This window comes from Mastomys coucha, unplaced genomic scaffold (genome assembly GCF_008632895.1).
Source record: "Mastomys coucha isolate ucsf_1 unplaced genomic scaffold, UCSF_Mcou_1 pScaffold7, whole genome shotgun sequence".
NCBI lineage: Eukaryota > Metazoa > Chordata > Mammalia > Rodentia > Muridae > Mastomys > Mastomys coucha.
Window position 1 is genome coordinate 104,692,457 of NW_022196913.1, and position 10,539 is coordinate 104,702,995.

Genomic DNA, 10,539 nt, shown 5'->3' on the forward strand with positions numbered 1-10,539 from the left:
GAGGAGGAGGAGGAGGAGGAGAAGGAAGGACTCCCAGCTCAAAGGCCCAGAAAACATCTTTACCAAAATCATACAAGAAAATTCCCCTAACCTAAAAAAAGAGATGCCAATAAAAGTACAAGAAGCCTACAGAACTCCAAACAAATTGGGCTAAAAAAAGAAAATCTTCTGGTCACATAATAAAGAAAACACTAAAGGCACAGAACAAAGAAATAATATTAAAAGCAGCAAGGGGAAAAGGCCAAGTAACAATGGCAGACCTATCAGAATTAAACCCAATTTCTCATGAGACTCTAAAAGCTAGAAGGGTTTGATCAGAGGTTTTGGAAACCCTAATAAACCACAGATATCAGCCCAGACTACTATAGCCAGCAAAACTTTCGATCACCATAGATGGGGAAACCAAGATATTCTGTGACAAAACCAAATCCAAACCATATGTTTTTACTAGCTCAGACCTATAGAAGATACTAGAAGGGAAACTCCAACCCAATGTGGTTAAATATACTTAGGAAAACTCAAGAATTTAATAATTTTATACCATTAAAACCAATAGAAGAGAAACACACAAACACACTCAACCACCACCATCAAAATAACAGGAAGTATCAGTCATTGGTCATTAATATGTCTCAATATCAATGAACTCAATTCCCCAGTAAAAACACACGGGCTAACAGAATGGGTGGATAAACAGAATCCACCATTCTGCTGTATATAAGAAATACATGTTACCAACAAAAATAGTCATCATTTTAGTAAAAAGGACTGGAAAAGAGTTTTCCAAACAAATGAACCCTAGAAACCAGCTGGAGTAGCCATTCTAATACCTAATTAAATAGTCTTTCAACTGAAAGTAACAAAAAGAGACAGGGAAGGATACTTCATGCTCTTCAAAGGAAAAATCCACCAGGAAGACATCTATATTCTAAACAACTATGTCTCAAATACAAGGACACCCACATTTGTAAAAGAAACATTACTAAAGCTTAAATCACATATTGACTCCCTACACATTAGTAGTGAGAGATCTCAACACCCCACTCTCACTAATGAACAGACCATGGAGACAGAAACTAAACAGAGAAATATCAAAACTAATAGAGGTTATGATTCAAATGGACTTAACAGATATCTATCGAACATTTCACCCAACCATAAAAGAATATACCTTCTTCTCAGTACATCACAGAACCATCTCCAAAACTGACCATATAATCAGTCACAAAGCAAACCTCAACAGATACAAGAAGATTGAAGTAATCCCATACATCTTACCAGATCACCATGGTGTAAAGCTGGATTTCACCAATAGCAGAAAGCCTACTCCATATTCATGGAAACTGAACAACTCTTTATTCAATGGTCACTAGGTCAGAGAAGAAATAAAGAAATTAAAGACTTTCTAGAATTCAGTAAGAATGAGGGCACTACATACTCAAACTTATGGGACATTATGAAAGCTGCCTTAAGAGGAAAGCTCATTGTACTAAGTGTCCTCATGAAGTCTAGAATTCTCATACTGATGAACTAAAAACTACATCTCAAGGCTATAGAAAAAGAAAAAAGAATCAAACACACCCAGGAGATGTAGATGGGGCTGGGTGGGGGGAATAATCAAATTTAGGGCTGAAATCAATCAATTAGAAACAAATAAACAACACAAAGAGCACAAAGAGTCAAAAAAACCAAGAGCTGGTTCTTTGAGAAAATCAGCAAGATAGACAAACCCTTAGCCAAACTAACTAAAACGCAGAGAGACAGTTCTCATATTAACAAGATTAGAAACAAAAAAAAAAAGAGACATAACAATGGACACTGAGGAGACTCAAAGAAGCATTAGGTCTTAGTTTGAACACGTGTTCTCCACAAAATTGGAAAATCTAAATGAAATGGATGATTTTCTAAGCAGATACTAATTATCAAAGCTAAATCAAGATCAAGCAAAGCATCTGAATAGTCCTATAACCCCTAAGGAAACAGAAGCAGTTATTAAAAATTTTAAACCAAAAAAAAAAAAAAAAACCCTCTGGGCCAGATGGTTTTGGCACAGAATTCTACCAGACTTTCAAAGAGCTAACACCAATACTCCTCAAACTATTCCACAAAATAGAAACAGTAGAAACTCTACCAAATTCGTTCTGTGATGCCTCAGTCACCTTCATACCTAAGCCACACAAAGACAACAAAGAATTAGAATTTCAGACAAATTCCCTTATGAACATTGATTTAAAAAAATACTGAATAAAATATCCACAAACAAAATCCAAAAACCCATTAAAGACATCATCCAACATGATTACATAGGCTTCATTCATCCCAGGGATTCAGGGGTGGTTCAATACATGAAAATCAACCTAATTTGGCCTTTGAAATTGTATTAATGGGAGGAATGTAGAAGGATTTAAAACTGGATTTGTGGGAGGAAGGTAGAAGAATTTGGAACTTTGGATTTAAAAAGTACTTAAATACTTTAAACAGGAATTAATATATCACTTTGGTAGAAGTTTGGGGAACACAAAGCTGAGAGAACACAGACAATGGAGTTCCAGCTCATGAGGCTTCAGAAGGGAACGGGAAATCTATTAGAAGTGGGTTATAGGCAATTCTTGCTGTTGTCTGCTCAAAAAGTATGACCACATTCTGTACATGTCCTAAGAACTTGAATGAGAACATTTTTTTAAAAAAAAATGATTAATTTCTTTGGTGGAAATTTTTGAAGAAAGCAGACTATTTATGTGACATAACTAAGGATTGCTGCATCTATTCAAGTTTACAATGGAAAAGAGTCAAGAGTTGGGGCAGAAATATTTAAAAGAAACAGTGCCTTTTGCAGAAGATAAGAGCTTGAGCAAGTTAAAAGTTGCTGCCAGAGTGTGTGAAGATAAGAAGCTGTAGAGTTAAAGAGAAAATCTTGTTCTTCACATTTCCACAGTAGGAAATGTGCAAGCCCTACTCAGCAAAGGCTCCAACTTAGAAACCTAGAAACTTATTTAAAAGGAGAGAACGCAAACTGAGAAAATAACTGAATGGGTCCCCTGATCCCTCAGAGCAAAATCCCAGGGAGGTCTTTCCTAGAGTCAGCATACAGATGCTGATAGGACTGTGGTCAAAAGGGTCTCCCTGATGGACCATTGCATGAGGCTGTGAAGGAAAGGAAATGGAGACCCCAGGATGGTGAATATTCCAGGGCTGTGGGATCTTGTACTGAGGGAAGATTCCCGTATGGAGTAGACTTGCCCAAGAGAAATGTTATGTGTGCTAGAGGCAGCAAAACCAGAGGCCTCTTCGGAACCTACATAACTACATCATGAACCTCAGGTGCTGGTTGTGGATCTTTGAAATTTAGTTTTTTCCTTGCTAGATTTGAATATTGCTGTTGGTGTGACCATTCCTTGTTTGTCTTCCACACCCCCCTTTGGAATAATAATGTTTCCCTTTTATCATTACATATTAGAAGTATGTAACTTGGCTTTTCATTGTACTGGGGTTCACAATTAAAATAGTGCCTTCAGTCTCAGAAGTCACTTCAGACAGTTAAATTGTATTGGAACCATTACGGATTGTTGGGACTTTTGAAATTGGATGTGACGGCCATGAACCTAAGTGAACAAAAGATGGAGGGTGATGTCCTAAATGTTTGAGAGTTGGCTAGGAATAATTTATACTGACTGTCACCATGACAAGACCAAGAATGACTGGAAGGAACCCTCTGGGCATGTGCTCAAGGGGTTCCTCTGATTAGGTTTCTGTCAGCAGTTTGGGTCCTAGACTAGTTAAAGGGAGGAAAGAGAACTGATCAGCAGCATGCATTTGTCTTTCTACTTCCTGATTATGATGCAGTGTTAACTGCCAAATATTTCTCCCACCAAGCCTTTCTTTTCCCAGTGGACTCTCTCTCAAACTTTAAGTAAAAATAGAGCCTCTATCCTTTTATCAGGTGAATTTATCTCAGGTTTTATCATAGCAATAGGGAGAACAACCAATGCTGTAGTTCATCACCGATTATGTAGTTATTGAAATTATTCTCTTATTCCCAAATTTAGAGATTTCACTACAAGAAGTAAGAAATGAAACTGAGATGAACCCTGTAACACTGCTGAAACTGCCCATTAACCACAGGTTAGTTATGTGTACCCTAAAATTTACACATAGTACTTTTTCTCTTACTAACGTACATGCAATTAGTGACTTAGTATAGGCAAAAATATCCAGTTATAAATGAAGATAGGAAGAGTGGGCATCCTTGGTTTATTTCTTCCTGGGAAAATGTCTTGCACCACTGAGATATTATCCACAAGTTTTGGTCTGTGCCTTTTTAAAACTTAGATTTGAGAAGTTTCTTTTAATTCTTACTTTGGTGAGAATTTTTTATTATGAAAGTTGGATTTTTTTTGTAGTTAGACTATTTTGATGTTGAATTTCAAAAACTCTCCATGTTTGTCTTTATTCTCATGTAAATGGTCATATCAATTTGTTTTTCATCATGATGTATTTTATGTTGTAATACATTTAGAGGTTAAACCAATTTTACACTCTCAGAATCAATTCTACTTGGTTATTATATAAAAATCTAGTTTGTATATTCCTTTTTCATTATACTACTAAGAACAAAGATTCTATAATAATGAGAAATGTTTTCTTTTTGTGTTTGACCTTGATAACAGGAATTTTTGTCAGATGAAATATTCCCTTCTCCTCTATTTTCTGGAAGACTTTAAAGCCCATTTTATTTTTTAAAGGTTTAATAGAAGTCACTCGTGAAGCCATTAAGATTTTTCATTTTATGAAGATTTTTAAATTATTATTTCAGTTTTATTGGTATGCATTTATTCAGAGTTCTAATTTCTTCTTTCCAAAAATATTTTACTTTTACTTTTAATTATCTATATATGTGTAACTCTGTGTTTAACTTGTGTATGCATAAGTGCTGGTGCCAGCAGAGGCCAGGAGAGGGCATCGAGAGCTGGAATTACTGGAAGTTATGAGCTGCCAGAATTCCAGTGCCTAGGCATCTCTTCAGCCCTATAATTTCTTTTTTGAGTTTGAATTTGAAGTTTGTATCATTGTATAAAGTTATACATTCTATTTGGTTGTCTGCATAGCTACCTTAGTAGTTTTTATAAATGTACTTTATAACTACTTTAGTTTAAACCTATGTCTTCTGTAGTGATGTCCTTTTTTGTGCTTGCTTTTGTATCTAGCTCTATCTTCCTTTTTCGATAGTCTTAGGTGACCCCTGTAAAAGGATTGTTCCACCCCAGAAGGAGCTGAGATGAGAGCCATAGATTGAGAACCACTGGACCTAGAGGATTCTTAAGGTTGTTTCATTTTTTTGTTTTTGTTTCTTTGTTTAGCTTTTTAAAGAAGCTGTTTATTTATTTTATTTTTGCATTGTTTTTTTTTTCATTTATTTTTTCTCTGCTATTTAAAATTTTTCTATTTCATTGCATTAATTGATCTCCTCTTGTTTTAACCCTTTGAAGTAGAAGCTGTGGTAACAGACTTTAGAGGTTAATTCTTTCTATTTTAGACACTTAAAGCTATGAGTTTCCTTCTAGGCTCTGACTGACTTGACTACATACCACAACTTTTATGTTACATCGTCATGTCAGATAGAGTCTGACATAGGCACTTATTCCGTTCTTTTGGAACAGGAATGGAAACTTACACTATGATGAGTTTAAAGTGAGGAGCACTAATGTGAGACCCACAGAGAGACCCATAGAAGGGATCCAAAGCAAACGAGGCAGCACCCACATCTACACTGTTGACAGAACACTGTTGTGGAGCATGAGTCAGTAGTCACATTGCATGCACATCTGCACTGTTGACAGACCACTGTGGTAAAGCATGACTCAGCCATCAGATTGCATTCCCTGTCAGAAAATAAATGAATGCTTGTGCTCAGTTTGCGTTCTCCTTTTTATTCAGCCCGGTCCTTTGGCCCATGGAATGGTGCTGCCCACATTTAGGAAAGGAGGTCTTCTCAACCAAGTCAACCTAATCCCCTTCATAGATATCTCCAAAACTCTGCTTCCATGGTGATTCTTAATCTCATCAAGTTGACAAACAAAATATCCACAATAGAGTTAGGAGGCAACCTAACTTACTAGAGCACAGACCACGTCTTCTCAAAACTCAAAGGAATTATAATGAAAAATATGTCAGAGGTACATCAATCTCCTGCAGAGAATGATGGAGCAAAAAAAAAAAAAAAATGAATGCTCAAGACCTAAAATGACTGACAAAGGTAGAAGAATTCCATCTTCAAGAGAATCAAACACTTGTCTTGAGAATCTTCTTGATCTGAGAGTGGTGCTCCTACTTAAAACACTCAAGAACACATAGCAGGATTCCTGAGATTAAGGTCTGTAAGAGTTATAAAACATCAGATCCATATAGTCCAAGGCAACAACTAACATGGAGCATGGATTCAGATGGTTGCCCATGGAACTAGTAGAGAAAAATTGTTAAGTACATTCATCTTCACTCTAGCTCATGGTGCTCTGAGAGGAAATGGAAATAAAAAAATGCTGAAGGCAAGGAAATTCACTTTAATCAGACTTATTTGGGGGGTTGTTACCACTAAAACCTCTACATTTGCAAGAAATGTATTAATTCATTTATAATCATATCACCCTAAGAGATTATTCAAATAGTGCCAGCATGTGATCATTGTATGTTTGATTTTTAAATGCAAGTTAAGATATTCCTGGTTCTTGGTACAATGAACAATTTGTTTCTTATTCCTAGTCTTTGTGGTCTTGCAGAAAATGAATCATTTAATTCTTTGTGAGAAGGACTCCTCCATCCTTGTAGTGGGGAAGGGCACAGTCTCTCTACTGTCTGGTGAGATTGAAATTTCTTGTTCCAGTATCCAGTGATCTGGCAGAGTTGGGCATGAGAATTCAGCCTTCCTCTGCCCTCTGTTAATGCTCCCTGGTAGAAGACTCAGAGTGTTCCCCAAATTGTCCTGGCTAGTGCCACAAGGAGATGTCCTGGATATTGCAGGGTGTGGTAAAGGTCTTGATCCTCCTCTAGATCTCTTCTGATACCACCTTGGTGGAAGGAGAGAGTGACATCAGTCTCCTGAGGGCTCCACTGCTATTACAGAGAGGGGAGATCTGACTGCTGGCTGGGTGAATATCCTGACTCCTCCTGTGTTCTCAGATCCAACTTCTCACAGAGTAGCAATGGTGGAACCAGGGAGGAGTCCTGACTCCCCGCTTGGCCTTTGATGACTCAGGGGTAGCTGAATGTAGTTTTTCTGTGGTGAATATTGTTGCCAAGAGCTTAGTGTTTACCAGTCTCTGTCTTGCCAGGATGGCTCCTATTCTTGCGATCTTGGCTTTGGGGGGCTTTTCTGGTTGTTTGTTCAGGCTTTATCTGTGTCCAATGACATTTGTGATTTGTAAGATTTTCATGTGAGATTGAAATTAAAACTGAGGGATTTGCTCCCACATGCTCCTTTGTTCCTAAGGTGGGTGGCTAGTCTTCTTCCTTGATCCCTCCATTTTTCTGTGTCCTCTTATGTTTGTTCACAGGTGATGTCCACAGCTTAAGCCACTCTTAGGAAGGATAGAACAAACCATTTCTACCAAATCTTTCTGGATATAGAAATTGAGGGCAAAAATGTTTTGTTATTACTCAGGTGACCCCAAAAGAAGGAAGGATGCGGCTTTGATTACAGGGTAGGAACATAGGAAAGAGGTAAAAGCTGTCCTAGAGGGAGTGTAGGCCCAGCAATACAAATATTGTTGCAGACTTAAGTAGGGAAGAGAGGACTAGTAAGCAGTTCCCTATGAGGGTTACAGGCATCAGTGGACTCAGAAGTGAAGGTGTGTGATGTTCCATTTGTAATATCTCCCCATGTACCATGACTGCATATCTAATTATACACAGAGGCCCGGTATTATGGAAAGAATGAGACAAAGGGGTAAACTAATCTGTGGGATTCAGAGCCAAGGAGTTCCTGTGCCAGTGAGGAGGAGCCCTCTACTAGAGTGATAGAGGTCTTAGTTGTACAAGGAAACTGATGGAGTTATTGTAGAAGCCATGTTCTGAGTCTCAGTGGAGAAAGAAACAGCAGAAGTAAGGAGCTGAGTCATTGTGAGGAGACAATTTCACATGGGGATACTGAAGGTCCTGCTCCGCTCTACTGCTTAGGTAGAGAGAAACCCTCTTCTGGTGGGGCAGGACAGCTTTGGTGTAGTCTGAAGCCCACACTGTTCTGTCCAATACTGAGCTCACACTATCCACTTCAGTGGTCTCTCAAGTGAGTCTGGGAATAGAGCACGTGTCCCTCTCCCCCAAGAGCCTCTTTAGTCATGGGCTATGCCCAAAGGTCCTAAAGCACCAGATCCAGTGGAGCAAAGACACCTCAGCAAGGATCAGGCCCTGTCACCTACACTCCACTGCTTCCCAGGGCTAGAGCCAGGCACAGTGACTAAGCATTCAAGCCTGCCTTGGCTGACCTGGGGCATATTGAGAAGTAGGGGGAGCAGTGGGTCTGTGACAAACCTCTTCACCATTTTGTTCAACTTTCTAAGACATCTGGTTTGAAAAATCCACAGGTGGACTCATGCTGGACTGCACAGAGATGTGCTGCTCTAACAGAAAAGGTGCTAGTGGCCATCAGAGCAAGAGATCATCCCGGCAGCATGGCACTCTTACAGCATAGGCAGCAGACTCTGAAAATGGGGAATTCTTCCTCCTGAGTGTCAGGATTACCACACATCTCCTTGAAACATCTTTGTTGGAAAACTGTCTTAGATAGTTGTTCTCCCTCCAATTTTCCAGGGTGACAGATCTTCCTGCACTTGGGTTTCCTGGGCACCTAAGAGTGAGTCTCCATGCCTAGTACTGAGGTTTGAATTTTCTGATATTTTCTAGGATTGTCTCTGCAGCTGATAAAGGAGATTTCATGAGCTTCTGGCAGCGCTCTTCTGCTTTGCTAGGCTACAGCTGTGAGGATCCAGAGATGAAGAAAGGGGAGGGTGCAGGGAACAAAGTGGGGTGGGGGCTCCCTTTTAGGATTTGAAGGAATCACTATGAAGAGAGAAAACTAGAAAAGATCTCAGGCTGGCAATCACAGCTAAACCATCAGTGTGGGAAGTATTTAAACAAGAATGGCCCAGGGAAATGGAACCTGACCTCTGTGGAGAAGGCCTGTATGGAGACTAGGGAATGATGGGGAAACCCCAAAAGTACAGTTACCCAGGAAGGTGGCAAGGAACAGGGTTTCTTCCCTGACTTAACTGCACACTCCGTTTGTCTCATGACCTCTTACCTGACTTAACTGCACACTCAGTTTGTCTCATGACCAGAACATATTTAGGTATTTGGGAGTGACTTGTGAGTCCCATCTTCAAATTCCTATGTTGAGCCTTCCTTCGACACTATTCAGAGACAGGGTCTCAACATAATAATTAAACTAAAATAAGGCTCTCTAAGGTAGTCCCCAATCTAATATGTCTGGTGTTTTCAGGAGGAGAGCCTGGAAATCAGACGTATAGAAGGAAATTACCATATAAAGGCAGAGATTGCCACAGAGAAGAAACTTCAGAAACAAACCCTGACAACTTCCTTGCAGTTTTCTAGCCCCCTAGAATCTGAGAAGAAGCTTGGTCATTGTGTAAGCCACTACATTCACAATTCTCTGTGATGGCAGCCCAAGCCAGCTCAAATAGTTGCCAATTTGGGGCACTTATGTCAAGCACTGTGAAAGCCATAGTTAACCTGCCTGGTGTCTCCAACATCCCCCCTTGGTCTATATCCACTGCAGAGTGAGCCCTTGGTGTCTGCCCAGTGGGAGACAGCCCCTCTTCCTACAACTCTGCTTCCTTTTTCTAAGGACACCATTCTTCAGATTCTGATGTGTTCCTCCTCCACTCCACCCTTGAGGCATCATTCACTGGCCTCTGTCTTTGTCCTGCCCTGTGTTCTGTGTATTTGTCATTGTCCTGCAAAATGATACCCTTTGCACATTGAGAAAATAATAACAGCAATGGTGATGATGAACCATCATCCTTAATTCTTTGTTTGCTCTTTTGAAGAGACTCTGCAGACAAGTAGGCATGCATGGCCACTATCTTCTCAGTTTTGTTTAGAAGAAGGGGGTGGGGTTCAGGAATAAGGATCATTTTCATAGATTAGACAGGGACAGCTGGGAAAGAGAGAAGCTGATCCTGACAGTGCAGGGGCATGTGGGCATTATGTATGAAAGAATCCCACTGCCTGTCTCTACTGGCTTGGCCTGGCAGGGTTAAGTTCCCGGAAAAGGGGGACTAGAGAAAGGTGTGCACATATGGATGTGTGCTCATGCATATGAAAATAGGTATGTAGGTATACTTGGATTCCTTCAGTACAATTCTGAATTCAGTATTAACGAGAACAGAATGTTCCTGTTTTATTTTCTGCCATGGCTTCATTTTCTAGAATAGTGCCTACAGATGTTAGGCTCTAAAATAATACTGAAAGGAGGGAGGAAGGAAAGAAGGAGAGGAGAGGAAAGGAGAGAAGAGGAGAGGAGGGGAG

At 39.7% G+C, this 10,539-nt stretch overlaps 1 protein-coding gene across 4 annotated transcripts in view; it reads left to right on the forward strand.

Moving 5' to 3' along the window:
• The first annotated feature begins 3,941 nt into the window (after window positions 1–3,941).
• Window positions 3,942–10,539, forward strand: part of Tg (thyroglobulin) — a 184,726-nt gene continuing 178,128 nt past the window's right edge. For 3 of the 4 annotated variants that reach the window (XM_031358208.1, XM_031358211.1, XM_031358210.1), the window contains exons 1-2: window positions 3,942–4,122; window positions 5,205–5,321. The gene's annotated coding sequence lies outside the window, so the exon portion shown is untranslated. The remainder of the gene's footprint in view (window positions 4,123–5,204; window positions 5,322–10,539) is intronic. The other variant, XM_031358209.1, reaches the window with a different exon arrangement.